Genomic DNA, 21,754 nt, shown 5'->3' with positions numbered 1-21,754 from the left:
ATGGCTGGTTATTCTATTCACAAAATCAAAAGAAGACAATAACCCACAAGCCAGTAAACAGTGGGAAAGAAGGATTTGAGGACAATATAACTTTCTGATCTCCTCAAGATGCTTATCCCAGTGTATTAATAACGCCAGTTGCAAATAATCCAATAAATGTTGATTAAATATTCTTAGCATATAAACAGTCTCTAAGATTGAACGCAATTGTGTCAATGATGTTTTAAAACATTATACATATTCAAGAATCATTAAATATTTTTTACACAAGGGTAGTCTTCAATGCTTTTCAAATAGATTTTTTTTTTAGTATTATGTTTAAGAATGTATTTCTTCACATTTATGCTTGGATCTAAATTACAGAAATTTCCCAAGCAATTTTTTTTTCACTTTGGCCTTGATTTTTCTTATTTTCCAACACTGCATCACTTTACCTCTCATCAGCCCCCACACACAGTTAGAATCTCATTTTATTTTCCATTCATTTATGTAAAAAGTTTCATTCTCAGTAAAAACTTTAAAAAAGAACCATATTTTAATCAGCTGATTTCTCAGTGGTTGAAATATGAGAAGAAATTAAAATGTTGTTTTACATTGAAGATTAACTACCTCTTTGCTTCTGCTAGAAACTGTCCATGGTTACTGTGTGACAGTGCTTAGCTAGTTGGCTTTGTGCAGAAGGAGGAATACCATGTCCTTCATAAAGGAGAACTTCTTTCATCATTTTGTGTTGGTTTTAAGTAAAAACTAAATGTTAAGGTTTCTAATACATGAGAAATAGTAAGTCTGGTGGTCCATTTCCAGAATATAGCATTTAGCCTTAAAAGTAAAATTGGCATGTAAGAAAGGCAGCCAAGGGAGAAATAGAGCAGAATGGAAAGTTATAGAACAACACTATAGCCTATGGGTTTATTTAAATAACCCAATTAACCATTTTGAGCTCTCCAACCTTTATCCAATTTTAACGCTATCCCTTTTCTTTAAAATAAGCCAATCACATAGATTGTAATCCCAAACTCCTCCTGTAACAACAAGGGACAGTGCTGTGTTAGAGAAAAAAAGGTGGACTGCCTACCCAAGTGTGCTTGCTTGTCAGACTTTATTTGGTAGAAAACCCTTCTGCAGAAGTAACCTTTGCCTTGCCAAGCTACTTCTGAGTACATGTCTGATTCCTTATGACACCTGGTACTTCTAACAAATATATTTGTTCGGATGAATTAATAATTATATTAATATTAGTAACTACTAGGGTTAGAGTACCTATCCCTGTTAAGTGACACACACACACACACACACACACACCACAGATATTCATTATATTTCATTTATTTCTCCCCCAAGTCTTAGGAGATAAAAGTCATTATTATCACCATTTCACAGAAAATATTGTACAGATAAAAGATTATAACTGGGTTTTGGCTCAATGGTATAGCGCTCGCCTGTGTAAGGCACTGAGTTCATTCCTCAGCACCACATAAAAAAATAAAGAAGTAAAATAAGGGTGTTGTGTCCATCTACAAAATACACACACACACACACACACACACACATATATATATATTTTATACATATATATATATAAAACAAAAAAATAAAAATAAAAAGATTATAACTGTATGTATTTCTATTAAGTATTGATAGTTGAAGATGATATTCAGAGCCCAGAGTCTTATTCAATGCCTACATTTTGTTTGTGTAGTTTCGGTCTGGTAATTCACTAGAAGTTAGTCCTCACACTTAATATAGAAAGAGTGGTTGGTCATTTAAGCTGTATGAATTGAAGGTCAACACAGGGGTCTCTGCTTGCTCCACTACATAGGCCATATCTGTAGTATTCTGCAATGCTAATTGAAATCTCCATCATTAGTGCAACTACCATTCCTTAAAGTTAAGACATTGTCTTAAAAAGCCCTGTGTGATAATTTGTATGTACTTTCTCAGGTTCTACAGGGAGATAGTAAATAGACATTTGTTTCTGAGACAGTTTAGTTCTTAGCACGGAAGAGCAGACCCTTAAAGTAATGGTACATACAATGTGTTGGTTTGGATCAGAGGAGAGTTTTAGGGCAGATGTGGAACTGGGAATATTAATACTGAAATTCAGGTTCCAAATGGAATAAAGCAGAAGGTACATGTGGATAGTTAGGACTAGTGCTGGGAAAATCATGAACATGACAATCAGTTTCCATGCTCCATACTGGGAAGTTAAATAGGTCTTTACTTCATAGTTACTCTACCACTGAGTCACATCCCCAGCCCTGTTTATGTTTTATTTTTATTTTGAGACAGGATATCACTATGTTGCTTAGGGCCTTGCTCAGTTGCTGAGGCTGCTTTCTAATTTGTGATCCTCCTACCTCAGCCTCCAGTGTAGCTAAGCTTACAAGAGTGTGTCATTGCACCCAGACACTCTTTCAATCTTGTAATTCTTATCATAAGTCTTGAAGTTTTGGACCATAAAGGGAATAACTGAGGTGAAGATTGTTAGAGCAAAATGTGATGTTGAAAATGATCTGGTCCTATTTCTTTAATGGACAAACACAGGAGCTAATGTTAGGAAAGGTTAACTGATGAGTCTCCCAAGTCACCCAGAGACTGACTAGCAAAATGCTGTGCCCATATTCAATTCCTCTGAATTGAAGACCATTTCCAGACAGAGTCATCATGACATTTAAAGGTATAGAATATGAGTCAGAAAGAACAAAAGGTAGTTCTTTCCTTAAATATCAGACTAATTCAGTTGAAGGGTTCTGATTTGTTCTGACCCTCTCCAGCACCAACAATTTTTTCCCCCTCAGAAAAGCTAGTCACTTTTCTTTTTCTCACAATGCTGTGTGCTCCTTTTGCATTTCCTGCCTATCAACTTTTATGAACCTCCCTTTTTCAGTTTCATCAAAACAATGGATTCTCTTATTCTAATTTCAAATATTCACTTCTTAAAATTTATCAGACAATTATACAATAAATATTCCCACTTCTTCAGTGATCAGACAGAACTAAACACTACATTAATTCAAAACTGAGACTTCAGAATATTTTTACATCTGACAAATGGCATGCTCTTCATGAGTATTTAATAATTGTGAACTAATTCTGATCTATTGAAGGTCATAGCCTGAGCCATTTCACTACTATTTAGACTGCTGGCTACAGCATCATAACTGACTGCCACAGCTATAAATACAGAAAAGTGTTCCTTTTTTTTAAAGTGCTAGAAATGCTTTTGTCTTTGTCTGAACATGTTTTCCTTCAAAGTGGGATTGAAAGCTTTTAATCTTATGCTATTATTTCAGCCTCTAGTGAGTGGATTGCAAAGTCCAACCGAGAGTGCTGTGAGGTGCCATCTCCCTGGGTTGTCTTTAAAAAATGGGACGAGGTCACTGAGGGAGAATGAACTTGAACTCCCTCTTCACATGTGTTCAAGTGTGAAAATGAGTGGCCTGTCAATAAGGTAGACAATTTATCTTAACATTTTCAATCTCTACAGATGATAATTTCACAAATGCCCCTCAGCTTCTCTCTGTGGTTGGTGAAAGTTAAGGGAATTATGGCTTAATTATAAAGAATTAAATCCTGAATAATGACTTGAGCCATAAGACTGATTTTTTAGTCTTACATTATTATCCTAAAATATATTGTTAGGAAAAAAATAACAAAACATTTTCTCTTCAGATTTTCATATATGGTTTTATTCTTCTAATTATTTTATTTTCCAATTATAAATAGATTTTCTAAAATTTACAAATTGGGGGAGATAATGGATTTTGGAGCAAATAAGAAGTCATTAATATTTGAAAAGTTTAACTGTTTCGATTATTATTACTTAAATAGACAAAAAAACTAGTTGGACATAAATATAAGGCAGGTACCTACCTTCCCAAAGTGCCAGGCCTGATTGGAAAACAATGATGTTGCTACAATTTTACATGAACTTAATTGGATTTTACATGTGTTAAATCCACAAAAGTCAGTTGTTTTGTTAATCTATTAACAGTCTCTTCCAGTGGGGATTCTAACTGTGCAAGAACTTTTTATTCTTAAGAATAAGAGAAGTCTAACCAAATTATAAAATGAGCTAGAATTGCTCTGGTAACTACATCTGAAACAATTTGGAAACATAGATATTGTTCAGAAGAAGGTTCATACTATTAGGATTTTTTTTTTTTTTTTAAAGAAACTGATTTTATTCCCTATAGTGTGGACTGAATGCTTGTGTACTCCTCCAAATTCCTCCGTCAAAACCTTTATTTCCAATGTGATGGAACTGGACACAGCATTGATTCATCTAACTAACCTGCCTTAAGGAAGCACACAATCCCCCTTGTTTCCACATATGACACTCACTCTTTGCAAAGTCCTTGAAATCCTACTACTAAATACAAATGCTAACTAGGTAAGCGGTCACATATCCAGCTAGATTAAAATAGGAAAAAGTTAAGACTTTTCCCCAATTGAATTTTTATTTCAAATTCTAAACATTTTCTGTTGTTTTCGAAGTGATTTCTTCTTCTATGTGTTTAACTGCTTTTTATATTTTGGCACTATGGGTTTAGCATAATTTTCAGTTCATTTTATCTTGTACTTATTTCCTAATTTGACACAGTTAAAGGTAAATGATCTTCTATCTGTATCACATATCCTTTTTATCCATGAACTTGTCTATGAAAACCAAAATTCTGTAAAACACATCATTAAAATCTTATGGCCCTAGATTTACCTAGTCTATCCAGGGGTAACCAATTTCAAAACCAGATGCTTCAAGAATAGGAGCAAGGTCAAGTGTGCTTTGCTGGAAGACAAGTCAAGACATCATAAAGATCAAGCCATCCCAGATGAGGAAGACTATTCATCATTACAACGTAGGAATGGATGGAAAAAGAAATTGAGCACTGAGGGACATTTATGAGATGGGAGCCTGTTACCAGCTTGTGGAAATCCAAGTCATTGCAACTCTTTTTGGAGGTTTCCTGGCATTGCCTTTAGCCTTCTCCCTCTGTAATTCCTCAAAACACAAGTTTGCACAATCTGTCTGCCAGAAAGTGTTTAAGTGCAAGATCTGAAAATGTTTTCTTTGTGATCTCCCTCATTGGTGGAATCTAAGAATTTGATTTCATAGAAGTTGAAAATAGAACGATGGTTACCAAAACCTTGGGAGAGTAGAGAAGAAGGAGGGGTAGGAACAGATCGATCAGTGCATACTAAATTTCAGTTAAACAGGAATGAGAAGCTCTGGTGTTGTTTTCACATAGTAGGGTCAGAGAGAGGCTCATAATGTACTCTTCATTTCAAAAAGCTAAAAGAAAGTATTTGGGATGTTTTAATGATAAATAAATAAAACATACTTGAAGAGATAGATATTTTCAACCTGACTTGAACATTACACAATGTGAATGGGTATCAGAACATTGCATGGTTCCCCATGACTACATATAATTTTTATGTTTTTTTATGTATCAGTTATGAAAATAAATTTGAATAAATAAATAAAACTCTTCTTCAGACTAAAATATTGAGGAAAACAAAACACAACAACCTACATATATACTACACTTGATCTTAGCCAAAAGGCCGAGAAGCGATACAACCTACATATATAAAGGAAAAGTTTTTGTGGGTTTTTATTTTATTTTTTTTGCAGAATATATGAACGACAAAAGTATGATGGCAGGTTATAGTTGTGCACTCATGTAGAAAAGGAGAATACTGAAAAACAGGAAAAGCTAGTGGCAGTAGCTTAAGCTTTGCTGCCTTAAATCAAAAGAGAAAAATATAAACCCAGGTATCAGTGTTTAGGTCTAGAACTCTTAAGCCTTTTGCTTTTCTCAAAAAATGTGCTGAAAGACATGGCTGTTAAAAACTACTACTACAAAGAAAAATCATGATTAGTGCGACTATATCAATTTTAGCATATGTCTCCTTGTTTCAAGAACTTATAGCATTCTTACCACAGGTTGGCAGAAATGATAATTAAAATCATATTTTAAGAGTCTAATAGGACTCTTTGCTCATAAGGATGAAAAAACTGCTCAAAAAGAGGGCAGGGGCAGTAAATCACTAATTTGTCTTCAGGAGAACTGTAAAGTACCAATCTTTTTACAAGGTGATCCTCTTGAATATGCTGTTCCTTCAAACACTACCTTACTGAACACATGTTGACATTAATTCACTCAAACTTCCACCAGGTAGCAACACTTTATAGATCTTACACAGAAAGTCTTCTTGATACTATCAGGAGAATCTTCCAGGGAGGACCAGGTGAGAGATCTGATCCTCACTACTACTTTCACCTGTCTTTCACTGCAGACGTTGAAACTCTGTACCTTCATTCTCTTCCATTCCACGGAAGGCCCCCTATGCCTATCTCATTGCTAAACTTCATTTTCTTTTCTAGTTCTCCTGCCTTTTAAAAATAGCCAGATTCTGATGGATTAAAATGTTCAGAACTGACCCTCAGTGTGCTTAGTGCTATATTTATAAGACCTTAAGGACAATCTTTATATTCATACTCTGTTAAAAACTGTGAGACATAAAAACTTTTTACATCACTTCTATAGGGGAAAATGCTAATATATTGTGATGAGCTTAAAAAAAAAAAGATTACTGGGGATTCTACCTTGCACTTAAATGTGGGCTATCTCAACCTTTCATTGTCTTTTAGCTATTTCACAGCTTTGTAAGTTGTACAAAATTAATAATAATGCAAATGGATCTTGTTCATAGACATGAAAATTATTTGTGTGGAATGCAACTGAGGTTTTGCCCTGTAGATAGACTTATTTTGCATATATTTGTAAATTCACTTTATCATTCCTTATTTGCATATACACATCTATGTGGTTACTTGAGATTTTCTTAAACCAATTATAGTATCTCACTTGTTATATCATTAATAAGTTAATTAAAATCTTTGACATGTGTTCATTGTCAGTATTAGAGTCATGATTACAGATTTCAAAAAACCTTTAACATTCCTTTAACTAAATGTCAGCTGAAACAGATATTATAGTCACACGGACTGAAAAACCAAATGCACTTAAAGATTACTACCTGGTGGCACAGATGGGTGAATTCATGACAATGAATGGAACTAATGCTAAAGTCAGAAAGGATGTTAGATTTAAAAAAAAAAGACTAATTGCTCTTCTTCCTAATTACACAGTTGCCTTTGGGAATATCCTAAAAACTATTCATCTAAAAGTATACAAATATTTAAAGTAAATATAGAACTAAAATATAGATTTATTAATTTATTCATCAAATTATTTTATCATTTGACTCATTTTAAATCTAAGGTCTTATATGTTAATTTCAAAATGTTTAGTTTTAAGGTAGTAAAAGTGATAATGCTATGTGTGTGTGTGTGTGTGTGTGTGTGTATATATATATATATATATATATATATATATATATATGAAAAGTTACCTATTGGAAGAACATCAGGAAGGAAAAGTATGAAAATTGGCTTTTCTCTTCAAAGTCCATGTTGGTGAACATGACATGACTTAAATCATTTTTGCAAAAGTCATTCCACATATCCTTGCTAACTACCATAATGTTTAGGATTTCATAGTACAAAATGCTTCATGTCATGAAGAGTTTTTATTATCATGCTGTGGTTACTTGTATGCTTATCTTATGGCCTTAAGAGCCTCTAGGATCCCCAAGAGTTGAGATAATACTATCCATTTTATAACTTACACAACACCAAACAGTAGGTGATCAGTAATATCTGATTAATGGACTAGTTAGTGTGTGAGTGTTGGCACAATAATGATGGCTTTAGAAAAAAATAGCTTTGCTGTCAATTTAGGAATCAAAAGACCAGGTTTTTATTCTTGTCTGCTAATTATCAGCTATTTGACTCAAGTATCACCCCTTTGAAGATTATATGATTTAAGATAGTGGTAGAAAAACTAAATGAGATATTTTACATGAGGTATCTAATCAAATGAAATACTATCTCTAAAATGCCTGTAGAATGGCAGAACCTGACCGATGCTTATTCTCAATAGATCATCACATCTTCACTTACTAACTCTTTACTATGTGCCAGATACCACCACACATTACTACTATTATCACGTATTTTGTTACCATCATTGTTTTCATTATTTGAAGATGCTATTAAGACTCTGATCTACTGTTTTTGCATCGGTATTGTACACAGCTCTTGTTACTACTGAAACTGTAAATGGAGTTCAAAATGTTCAAAAAAACCTAACTAGAGTGAGAAGTGGAGTGGTGGCGGGGTTAGACTGCTGTATGACAACAGACTAAAAGGACAAAAAACTGACAAAAAGACTTTGCAGTGGCAGAGGCTAAAAGAAGACATGATTGACATCTATTTAATCATAAATAGTACAGATATGGTGAACATGAATTTCTTCATTAAATCCTGAACTACTAGGAAGAGGGGCACCTTTTGACATGCAGGCAAGGTAATTTAAAAATGAATAAAGAAAATCCAACTTCAAATAGCAGATAGAGTTGGTATTAAATATGTTATGCCAAGATATGGGGAGGTAGGAAATAAGAGTAGAGCAAAATGAGTTTGGTTCAATTTATAGAAATTGAATCTACAAATGACTTTCAAAAACAGGTAAGGATGAGCTCCAGAAGACAAGTAGGGCCTTCCATAATCTTACTGAGTTATTATTGCCACAAAATGCTTGACTATTGAGTCTAAAAATTTGCTATGCAAGATATACATGCTAGCTTACATTTATGATTTGATTCTTAAAATAAATACTCAAATTTACAGTGAACAAATATTTAATCTATTAATAGAGTATATATAAAAACTAAATGCATGCAAATTTATGCCTTCTCTTTGTATAGATATAGGATAGCACATTTAACTAAACCATCCTGTGCAATACTAAGTAAGCTGAACATGAATTGGTTTGGGTAGCGTTAGAAATAGGATTATTTTGGGAAACCAAGCAGCAGTGGGCGAGTTGGGACCTATTATGTTTTTGTTCCATATTTAAATTTGCTGTTTTTAATATCAATTTCATTGAAAGAATTTAAAGTGAACATTGAGCAGTAATTCCATTAGCATGAATAAGAATAGGGCATTATATTAGACAATTGATTGAGCTCACTTACATGCACTTTTCATACTTGATATTCAATATGATTTTTGAATTCTCCGTCTTATGAAAGATGAAAACATAATCTAGACACTTTACAAACTATCACAGAGATGCTGAGTATTTTCTGAGATTCCAAAGGGACAGGCCAGTAGCTGATGTGCTTCTGAAATCTCGGCAGAAGCTTTACATTATAGACGGTGTATCTGCTCATCTCACTCCACTGCCTGCAGCTCAGTGATAGGCAGAGAGCAGCTGAACTGATGGGAGTAGTGCTTCCCAGGCAAAGTGCAAACAAGCTGTATTTATTCAGGACTTTGTGGTTAGTCACAGTCATTTCCTATCTCAGAACACCAAAAGCTAACTGAATTTTCCACCATGGTGTGTGTAATATGTTTCAAAACAAATGTATGCTAGGACCATGAACTACAAAATGTAATGGGGCAGAAAATGCAGACACACATTATTTTGCCTCCTACACATTGGAACTTCTCTTTCTTGCTCTAACAGCCTTTGAGGCTGGTGAGGACAGACACATTTATTTTTCTGTAGCACAGAAAACAATACATAGAGAGACGAGCTATACTTAGACACCAACCACATCATCATTTATAGTAATGATGCAACCATTTAAAGTTTTGGAAGTAAATTATTAAGTACAAGCCACAGAATATATATAAACACGAAGTTTCCTATGAGTGGGTGGACAAGTGGGGAAAATATTTCATGGCCTTTATTCTTACTGTTCCCCAATATTTCAGAATCTCAGAGCTCGGATTGCTACATGACTACATCTATTATCTCATTTAATCTGATATGTATAAATCAGTACTGAATTATTCCTGCTTTACTAAATAGAAAAATGAATTTAGAAAGCTTACACAACATGCTGAGGGCTGAATCATTTAACTTATATTTTATTTACATAAATTAATTGCTTAACCTCCTGGGTCTTCATATATCAAGTGAGTTGATTGGATTAGAGCATTGCTAAGAATCATGGTTCTCAATCTCTCGGCCAGATAGTATTGGACCTTCAGATTGGCTCTGTTCAAATCATTCCCTCCTAGAGGACTTTTAAATAAAATATACTGTAGTCTTCAATGTGATATGTCTATAAACATACACACACATACATACTCATAATAAGATTATTTTAAAGCATTAAAAAATGCTATTGCCAGCCAAGTACAGTGGTGCTTGCCTGTAATCCCAGTGACTCAGGAGGCTGATGCAGTAGAATTCCAAGTCTGAGGCAAGCCTCACAATACAGTGAGAACTTGGCTCAAAATAAAAATAAAACAGGGCTGATGGGGTGGTGTATAGCTCAGTGATAGAGCTCCTCTTGATTTCAATCCCCAGAAACACACACACTCACAAACACACACACAGAGTCACACACACATACCTCATAGGCTATTGCATTATTACATGATGATACTAATCATTTTCCATTATTCATCCTATTTATCCTAGAAAAACCCTAGGATAGTAACTGTTGTTTCCATTGCAGATGAGGAAACCAGTAAAACACTTTAATTAAAGTCTCAGCTAGTATGTCAAGACATTTGTATCTAAATTGTGTGTCTCATATTTCAAAGGCCCCTGATATCTTCACTATGTCACCCTGTCCTCACTTTGTGCCACCTCTTGTTTATGTGAACTGATTATTTTCTACTAAATTCTTATTCTGGCCTCCTGTCAATTCTTTTCCCAACACACTTGTCTTTGGTCATGCTTCACAAATTCCCATAAAATAAAGATGGCAAATCTAGAATTACTTTCTCTTTCCAATAGTGGATAGTTTGCATATAAATGAAAGAACAGGTGGATTTATAATTGTAATATAATAAAAGCATATTAATGCATTGCCTGAATACTAACAAACTTCTAGGGACAATATAAGAAAATTTTAGAGACTTCTAAAAGTTGCTTATCAAAAATATGTTAGTAAAGGAAAAATACTAATAATGGTGTTAGGGAGTCATTTTTCAGAAATATTAAAAAGTGGTGGTTTTCAGGCTGAAGTTGTGTCTCAGTAGTAGAACGCTTGCCTAGCATGTGTGAGGCACTGGGTTTGATTCTCAGGACCACATATAAATAAATGAATAAAATAAAGGTCCGTCAACATCTAAAAATAATTTAAAGAACTAGTGGCTTTAATACATTATTAGTGGCATAATATTTTTAATAAAGTTTCATATGCAAATAAAATGTTGTGTTTATTTTTGGTGAATAGGGTAGGGGAGAGGTATTCATCTCTGGGATTCTGTGACAATTTGATTTTTTGTAAGTACTACAACCTTCTCCCCATGGTATGAAAATGTATCATGTTATTTAATTCAATCAGTGTTATATTGACAAATGTCTATCAACAGACTTTCCAGGAAAAAATAATTAGTGATTTAGACATTTCGTATTTCCATTCTGTAAATACCTCCATGAGGGCTGATTTAACCACAGAATGACCACTGAACTGGAGCTAGGAAGAACTATACTGAGTTCAATTTCCTCAGCCTTCAAGACATAGCACAGCCCCTACTGAATTCACTCTGATAAAGGAAAAGGGTTGCTGATAATGGACTTTACACTGCATTTCTTTCTTTTTCTGTGAACTATATTAGAGAGTGCTTTAAGTTAGCCAACAAAAGTAACACAGGACAAGTGAAATCCTTCTAGAATTCATTTTCATTAGCCATTTTGCTTTATCACAGATTACTTTTCTAGATATACAATATGTTTTACTTGACATTGATGGACCACTGATTTAAGGCATTTTGCATTATGATATCAGATGTGAGATAGAAAATCATTCTTTTTGTGTTTTGTTTTTGGCACTGGGGTGTGAACCCCAAGGTCACTCTCCCACGGAGCTACCTCCCCTGTCCTATTTATTTATTTATTTTTAAATTTTGAGACAGTCTCGCTAAGTTGTAAAAGCTGGCACCAAACTTACAATCCTCCTGCCTCAGCCTCCCAAGCTGTTGTGATTAATAGGGCTGAGGTACCATGCCTGGATAGAATTTGTCCTATGGAATTTCAAGCCTCTATGGAAGGATAGGAAAGAATGAAGCAATGAGATGTAGTTAAGGCTCAGATGTGGAGCATGTAAGAGAGCAGAGTCCTAGGGAAGATGATAAGACAATGATGGTAGAAATGGAAGAATGTAACAGTGAAAACAAATTCTGTATACTTTTCAACTTTTCCTAGAATCCACGCTCCAAACCTCAGGTCTTCACCCAAAAGCTATTGGTTGCTAAGCTTTGCATTCAACTGACACCATATCTTTAAATGCTCTTTATTTTTGAAATCAAGTAAGACAATTAGATGCACATGGTAACTGTCTTACAGGTTGATTAGGCATTAAGTTATAGAAAGAATGATGTCAAAATGAATAAATCCTGTGCTTATACTGAACAAGTTTGAAGAAATTACATTAAATATGTTTCCCTGCTATTTGTCTATTTAACTACTTCTGTTGGTTACTCAACCAAGTGAACTAACTGTGGCTGTTTCCACCAGCAGCTTCTTCTGTGTCCAGAAATGAAATCCAGTGTAAAAATGAAGACAGAAGCACTCTTAGCTGCTCCTGAAAGTCAGGCCAGTCTTTACCATCCTCTCTGATTTGGTCAGCAAAACAGCATTACAAACAAGAAAACAAAGGAGAGCAACATTTGTGTGAGATAGTTTGGAAGAAGAGAATGTCCTTTATGGAAATTTTAATAAATTTTCTAATTTGAATTTTCTTTATTGTGGGATAAATATAGCACTATTTGACTTTATTCAAAATTCACAAAGACTCTTTGTAGTTACACAGACACACATAAAATATGCCTATGCACAATTTGGAAGGAAAAAAAAATCTCTATGAGAGCTAGGAAAACTATTCTTGCTCACTAATCATGTAAATTGCTTTCAGTGGAATAAACAAGTGGAGGAGGAGAAGGACGGTGACACAAATTATGATTATTTTCTTCATTTTTTTTTTGTAGTAGGGATTGAATCCGGGTGTGTGTGGGGGTGATCTACCACTGAGTACATTCCCAATCTTTTTATTTTTTGAGACAGGGTCTCACTAAGTTGCTGGGGCTGTACTTGAACTTGTAATCCCCCCATATCAGTCTTTAGAGTCACTGGGATCATAGGTGTGAGTGATCATGCCTGGTTCCAGCAAAATTTCTTAAACATTTTTTTTTCATAAATTTTTTAAAACAGCACTATTTATCATTATTTTTCTTTATCTGAGCAATGGTTTCCCTGTCTTTCACATTCATAACCTATTCTGTTGGAACTCAGTCATTGTCTAATTATCACCTCACTGGAGATGACTGGTTATATGTAACTCTGGACTTGCATTTTGATATTTTCATGCTTAATTGTTCAGTCACAAGAATGCTAAAGTGAGTTATAGTTCTAGAGCCACATCCCATGGGGTTGTTGATAATTACAGTCTACTTGAGGGACCCATTAGATGATGTTTATAATGTCATGAATGAAAATGGTCTTTTTGAAGGTAGTTTTTTGATATATAAAGTGTCTACAAATTTTCTAAAAGATAGAATTATAGACTGAATTTGTCTTCCTCCAAATAACAGTAATGAATTTTATCTCAGATACATTATTACCAATTAATAGAACATTGCTCCGACTTCTGCTTTTGCATATATTTGACAAAATTATATTTTCCTCTATGTATTCAGCCTCTATTATCTAACCCCATCATTTAATCCCCCTTATTCTTATAAAGTTCATTTGCTTTGGTCTGAAATTGCATTTCTTTGCATGTTCTGTCCCCCCTCCTTTATTTGGGTAACAACTGCCCTAAATAATATTCAGCTCTGTAACTGGGGCAATGAACACTCAAAAGGAGAAGAATTATAGTGTCTTAGACACTGATCATATGGGCTTTGTGCAACATTCACCATTGTGCAATAGTTAGAGAGCAAAATTACCAAAAACAAATGTAACATATGTTCACGAAAATCGAACATATGGCCAACGAGGAATGCGTGATCTAGGTAAAGGAAACGCAATGTCAGCTTTCCACAGGAGCTCCCCACCCCATTTCAATTCAGACCAACAGATCTTATTATACGTTTATTCTGTGTAAGGAAATGTGTTAGAAAAAACCTTTCCAAAGAGAACAGGGAGATGTTTTCTCCCTTAGAGAGAATACAATCAGGGAGATGAGAACTAAGTAGGAGACTTCTAGCTATCAGTGTTCTTTCTTATGCAATCAGACAATCAGAGAATCATAAACCCATGGAGAAATGTAGAAAGAACTTAGCCCATTTTATTGTTCACCAATTTACTTACATATTCAACAAACGATTATTGTGCAGTTTACATGTCAGGATTCCTGTAAAGCAAAGGGTAGAACCGCAGCAAATGGTTAAAAGACACACTCAATCCCTGTACCACAGATAAGCAAATGGAGCAACTTGCTTCCCAGTCACACAAAATGACTCTTCTGCTCTGAGGCACACAGAGTAAGAGCATTTTTTTTTTTTTTTTTTAAGTAGGCAGTTCCGCAACTTGAGATGTTACCAGAATAGAAGGGCAGAGAGAAGAGAATTCACTTTTGGGCTTGCTAGATAGAATTAATGTAAAAAGAAGAAAGAATTTCATAAAGCTATTTTCTACATTATCTTAAGATCTTTGTGTTAAAATATTTGGATCCAAGTTTGCTCATCACACTGGAAATTTCCTTGACTGACCATTGGATTCACATGTCAATTCTTTCCCGAATATACTCAGGTCTACTCCTTAAAGAACAGTTTCTACTCCTAGTTCTCACAATTTTTCTCCTTTCTAATTTAGAAATTTTATTTATTGTCACCTTTTTCATGATTTTACCTAGTGGTATCATATTGTTTTATTTGAAAATTATAGCAGCTTATGAGGAAATATAAATCCTCCAGCAGACCTAAAAACTATCCCATTCTAAATATTGAAATAACAAGATAAATTAGATTTTTTATAGCAGATAATATTAAAATTAATCCCATGAAAATTAGATTGGTTGTTACATGTAGAACTGTTCTATTACCAATAACATATCAATTACCAATAAGGTACTAATTACCAAGAAATGGATTAAATATTTCTAAATTAACCCTAATGTTATATTTTTGAGAACATATTTGACAACTCTTTAACTCTTGATATTTTATTAATGACTTGTTAAAATAATCAATCTTTGGAAAATTAGATATCAAGACCCTGTATCATAGCACAGTTACTATGATAAAAATCAATCCATCATTCAACTCTAGTTTAATTTTAAAGAGTGGTAATATTTTATAATACCTTAAAAGTTGTCATTAATGGAATTACATATAAGTAATTACATAAATTTTTTTTTAATTATATAAAGGTAATCATAAGACTGAAGCAAATAATAGTAAAACTAACTTCATTTGCTATTTTCTTCCCTTAGTGGAAATATATAAAAATATAAAACCAATATATATATATATATATATATATATATATATATATATATATATCTCCAAAATATATAAAAATATAAAACCAAAATAAGTTTTAAAGGTAAATATGGGATAGTGATTAAATAATTTTCTACTGATCACAGCAAACCTATTTGTGGTGTGTGTGTTTATATATATATATATATATATATATATATATATATATATATATAAACTTTCTTTTCACAGGACAGTAGATTAAACTTACATTTTTTTACACTAAACGTAAATATTTCAGTGAAACTTTGTGTGAAAATGTTTAGGTCCTATTCACAGCTCTAAGATGCTAGGTAGTGATCTTAAGGAATTACTTCATCTAGCCTCTACATGAAGAATATATTATAGACAAGAAATAAATAAGATTTCCCTATGAAAATGTAGGATTTAAACAATACTATCTTTGCTCTTCAAAACTCTGCATGGGACAGATCTCAACTCCAATTTGACTTGTGGAGACAATAAGAACAAGGAATTTGATTTTCTTTCTTGTTCTTCCAAGGGCTGAATGCCTCATCATTCCATTGTCACTTCTCCTTCTTCTCTCATCTAAAATGATCAAGATATACATATTATATAATAATCCATTTTCTCTCTAGTCTGTGATATATAGCATGACACTTACTCTAAAAGAGTCAGTTACACATCTTTGTGAATTTTTGGTACCCATAAGGGTCAAAGCTTTCTTAAATCTATCTCACTTTATCTACTAAAGGTGCATTACTTTTGATTCGCCTCAAGTACTAGAGGTGAACTGGGAGATGGGTACAGATAGTCAAGTTCAGCTATATGTGTTGTAACTCCTGAGGAATATCCTGACATAGTGGCCATTTCTAAGGCTCACCCATTTCTGATTTCCTCCTCTGTCCTAACTAAGATCAAAGAAAAACAATCTTTCTTGATCTCTTTGCTCCTGGGCAAAGAAATATGGCGAGTCTATGGAACAACTCAATTCTGACTAAAATGCTAAAGAGCCAGTGTGACATTTCCATGTTCCTTTTTTCACTACAATGATGATCTTGGAAATTAGGTATTAAGATGTCAGTGTTATGAAAAAGAGTCATCAGATGGCGAACCTTCTCTGTTAAGAATCATAAAATTTCCTGTCTGCAAGAACAACTAAGCTGCTGAGTTTCAGAGTCTATCTATTGTATCACCTAGCAGTTATGTACTCTAACACTTCTGTGACCATCTGGGAAAAATGTGTGATGCCACAAGGAAAGAAGCCAACTTTAACATTTAGCTATAGTGCCACTGCACTAGCTTTGGAAAGGAAACTGTAAAAATATTTTAGGTGATTCTTTCCATGTGTCAAAATGTGGTTGATAACTACAATTCCTTATAAGACATGTAGAAGAACTAAAAAAAGTGAACAAAATGAAGAACCAGTGGATCCCACTGATAACAAGAGAAAAGATAACCAGACAGAATGTACAAAATGGGAAAAGGTATATTTTCTTTCACATGCAATGTTCTCTGTGTCTTTAGGTGAGATGGAATGGAAATTTACTCAGAATTCTCCACTCACAGTTACTTCTATTCTTGGGAGTAACAGACCTCAAAGTCCATATATTATAATCACCATAATGTTTGCCTTTGGGAAAAGGGCGAATAAAAAAGCTTTACATGTGTGGAAAGGCTGTCTCCTAAATCATCAGCTTTGATCATACAGAATAGTGTATTCATATTAAAATCTGAATTCCAAGGAGAGAGAGAGAAGGAAATATGAAGGTGGCTTCAAAGACATATAAAAGATAAAATTTCTGTGGCAGGTGTAGTCAATATAATTCACAAATATTTTCAAATTAAAAAAATTCTAAGTGTGGCAGTAGTTTGGAAATGATTGAATGTGATGTATTGCATTTTCTCATAATATCTAAAACGTAAATAGCTAGGATTTGCCTTTTATCTAGCAAAGAAAAACTTTTAAAAAGGAGGATGTTACCTTTTCATTGTATACCTACAATGAATATGGAAGAAGAACACACAATGGCCTAAATAAAGTAATATGTATAATGCCAACCTGTAGTTAAGTATATTTTATTTCTTCTACAATAAAATAAGGAGGAGTCTGGGGATATAGCTCAGTGATAATATATTTGACTAGCCTATGTGAGGCCCCCTAGGTTCAATACCCAGCACAACAACTGCACCCCCCCCACCCAAAAAATACAAAACTAAAACGCTTTAGTGTCAAAGACTAGATTATAATTGACATTTTGTAGTTTTTTAGTAACCTGACCACTGTATGTGTGCTTCAGTTGTGGGGATGGTAGAGAAATTCAGAAAGATAAAAAGTAAAGCCTAGTGTGGTTTTGAGAGCCAGAAAATAGTTTAAAATGGAAATGTAACTGATATTTGTATATTACTTTGCAATCTTCCAAAATTCATTTCAAGGACTATTATAATTTTTTAAAAAATTGGTTTGATTATTTTTTACTTAAAATATCATATTTTCTTAAAATAGAGATAGTTTATTTTTATTTCTTCCTAATCTGTCTACTTTTGATTTTGTTTTCTTGCTTTACTGGATTGGTCAGGATTTCTGGTAAAGGTATGTAATGCAGTAGGGGGAATAGACATCTTTGCCTTGTTCTCAATCATAAAGAAAACACATTTAATTTTTCTGATATAATTCAGTGTGAAGTGTTTGCTTTGCATGCACAAAAGAGACCAGTTTCAGGATCTGAAAATGGGGGAAGGGACTGACTGAAATAGAAAAGAGGAACTCTTCAGGATGATTAACATGTTCTAAATCTTGACTGAGTGATGTTACACAAAGGTTTGTATTTGTCAAATTTAATGGTACACTAGAAAGTATGAATTTTACTGAATATAAATTATAACTCAATGAAGTTGATCAGAAAAGAAAAACCATGTTCTTCCCAATGATGTAAGTTTTTAAAGTATTGCTTATAATCAAACTATTGATTTTCATTTAAACACAGCAGACTTTCTTATTTAAATCTTTTTCTCCATTTATCTATTCTTAATTTGTTGTAAATGTACACAAAGCTACTATTTTAATCATTGTCATAATAGTATTTTATTTTGGGTACCAGGGATTGAACTCAGGTACTCAGATCACTGAGCCACATACCCAGCCCTGTTTTATATTTTATTTAGAGACAAGGTCTCACTGAGTTGCTTAGCCCCTTGCTTTTGCTAAGGCTAGCTTTGAGCTCTCGATCCTCCTGCTTTAGCCTCCCTGGCTGCTGGGATTACAGGCCAGTGCCAGAACTCCCGGCCATAATAGTATTTTGATGAAATACTCCAAATATGTGTGAAGGGATAGATTTTCCTTCTACATATGAGCTATCAAAGACACATTATTTTGTTAGTTTTTGGAAGCTGGTCAGAAGAACCTGGTCTCTGAGATACAAATAAGCTTTCTTTTGACAAATACTCTTCAGTATAACATACCTGCTGCTACAAGATTTTTGTTACAAGCCTCCATATATAAGTCTCTAAAGAAATATAAAACTAGTATCTTTTTTTTTGTTTGTAACAATCCCAGGATTTGAGCTACACACAATCTAAAATCATTTTACAAAAACCTTCTTGGAATTGCTGAGCTTTGATCATCTCCTTTAAGATTGAAGCGGTGGGAAGTTTTTGAGAAAAAAATCTATTACTTATTTCTGCTATAGTCTCATCAAATGAATTGTTTTAAATGAGGAATTATAATAATTGTGCTGATATTATGTTCATATATACTAACATTAAAATGGGCTAATAGAAACTATGTAAAATATTAGAATAATACCTGGAACATAGCATTCCTAAATAATGACTCCTAATTGTCTTATTATTCTTCAGACTCAGTTAATATACATCTTTTAGGTGAGGATTGAAAAATAAATTAAATGTTTAATAGGACAGGGTGAGACTGTGTTGACACCGCCTCCGTTTTTGCAAAAGAAAACAACTATTTAATAGCCCACTCACTTAGGGCACTATGTATATATAGTGAGAACTCAATACATTTTAGCTATTAAAATAGTAGTAATACCACAAGACCAATAGCAAGAATGGTCCATATATTGTTCTTTAAGGTGGATAAGGGCAGCAATTATGTTGTTATACTAATAAAAATATTGAGGCCTGTCAATGATTGAAGGTCTTAGGCTTGAAAGATATCAAAATAATCTGATAAAAGCATGCTTTGGATTAATAGGAAACATACCTGTTTCTCATTGTTTTCTTTTTGATTGGTATAGAATGAAAAAAAAAATGTTTTTTGATGTATCTGAGTGTTTTGGCTATAGAGAGCTGCTTCTACTCTTACACATTCCATTTTAAAGTACTGTAAAGAGGCGAAGGAAGGCAAGAATAGCCCATGGGGTGGTATTGATAAGGTGAGGAGGGCCAAGAAAACTTGTACTGATTTTGCAATTAAGTGTCCTAATAATTTTTGAATATTTTCAAAGTGTGTAACTTCCCTTGGATCTGCTGCCAGTAGGTACATTTTATTTGGAGAAAACTGAAAGGACTCCAAATGTCCTTCATTTTTCCCTTTTATTAATGACTTAAGCAGCATTGATACGTTACATTATAACTTCAAGTACTCTATAGTCCTTGAAGTTGAATAGCTAACATCCATTAAAGAATTCAAGTTAGGAATAAAGAAATAGTTTAAAAGCTAGTGGTTTTCCACATTAAGGATGTCCTCCTACTGCTTCTTCAGATTCATTTCTTAGGAGTTAATAGCTTGGACGCACCGTTTGAATCCTTACATTGATGTATTGATGTGTATTTTGTCTCTGGAGATAAACTTTGCATTTATCTTCATGTATGTTTTATCATGAAAAATTACCAGTGAAAGCCTCTGGAAGAGATGGAGCTATTTAATTAAAATAAATGTATTCTGTTAATGAATAGAATTTAGCCTACAATACACATTCTTAGATTTTATTTGTATTTAAGTTTTTTTACTTTTAATTTCCCCAAAGAATTAATTATCCTACATATAATTCTTCTGATCTCAGTTACACCTCAGAGCAGTTGATTCAAGCTGGGCTCTAATGCGCCCTGGGAATTCTGGAATGACTCCACAGGGGTGCTTGTGGGCTGGGTAGGTGGCAAGTGAGCAGGGGCCCTCTTTTCCACCCAGCTTGAACACCAGTTGTCAGAAGCCTATCTAATTGGTATAATGGAATCACTATTAAAAAGGAACTCAAGACTCCAGCAGTACCATTTTGTGTTTTTCTTCATTAACTGTCTTTCACACTAAAAAACAACTTCACAAACCATAATGAGTTCCTTGGTAACAAAACATTCTGTATTTTGCTCACTGTATAAAAAAATGTTCCAGAAAAATCTAAGGATACTAATTTTATATGCATTATAATTAGATTTAAAGACAATAAGGATAAAGAAATTGACATGATTTGAAATTTACTTATAAATTTTCTACAATTTTGTCACTGGTATAAAATTGTTAATAAGGAAGGTAATGTTTTTTTAAATGTAATATTTTTATTGTTTTGATATGTTTATGTGTTCAGTAATGGAAATTTATACTGAAATGATTCTGAAGCATTTTACTCCCAATATTAGAATGGAGTGACTTTGAAAAACTTCTAAGAAAAATAGCAAAATGAGACAATCATGATCCTGAAGACATTAGAAGAGTATGAAAATACACTAAAAAATAAATGTGTAGATTAGTACAGTATTTAATCATGCTTTTGAAAGCTAATATGCCCACATACAAATATATATATATTTAAACAACAAACATTGAAAAATAACTTTTCCAACTTTTTTTTATATTGATTAAAGCTACATATCCACATAAAACAAGGTATCTGTTTAAAAATATGTGATAAGTTCTCCAAAACATTTTTAAAATTTTTTATTTTCATAATAAATAAAAGTTCCCTAAAACCAAATTTCAACTAAAATACTTTTATTGTTCACTAGATTGTTAAATTATGAAACAAAGAGTCACAGATCAGCTGTTAGGTATACTTAACTATTTGAAATTCTTTCTTTATTTTTACTTTAATTTGGCTCATTATCGGAAAATAAAAATTCCAAATTGACATTGAGGGAGCAACATCTCTGTCTTTATTCCATGGGTGATTTTCACAATCATTATCAAGCCCTCTGGTCTGAGACCCCAGGGGAAAGACACAGCAGAGATAGTCTCAAACCCATAGCACATCAAAC

General features: G+C 33.4%; 1 protein-coding gene and 1 pseudogene across 1 annotated transcript in view; both read right to left on the bottom strand.

Moving 5' to 3' along the window:
* Positions 1 to 21,754, bottom strand: part of Lrp1b (LDL receptor related protein 1B) — a 1,514,976-nt gene that overhangs the window by 1,474,254 nt on the left and 18,968 nt on the right. The gene's annotated exons all lie outside the window — the stretch shown is intronic.
* Positions 5,505 to 5,580, bottom strand: LOC139707750 (U2 spliceosomal RNA; annotated as a pseudogene).

This window comes from Marmota flaviventris, chromosome 11 (genome assembly GCF_047511675.1).
Source record: "Marmota flaviventris isolate mMarFla1 chromosome 11, mMarFla1.hap1, whole genome shotgun sequence".
Classification (NCBI taxonomy): Eukaryota; Metazoa; Chordata; class Mammalia; order Rodentia; family Sciuridae; genus Marmota; species Marmota flaviventris.
The sequence above is the reverse complement of the archived record's forward strand: the minus strand, read 5'-3'. Positions and strand labels throughout refer to the sequence as shown.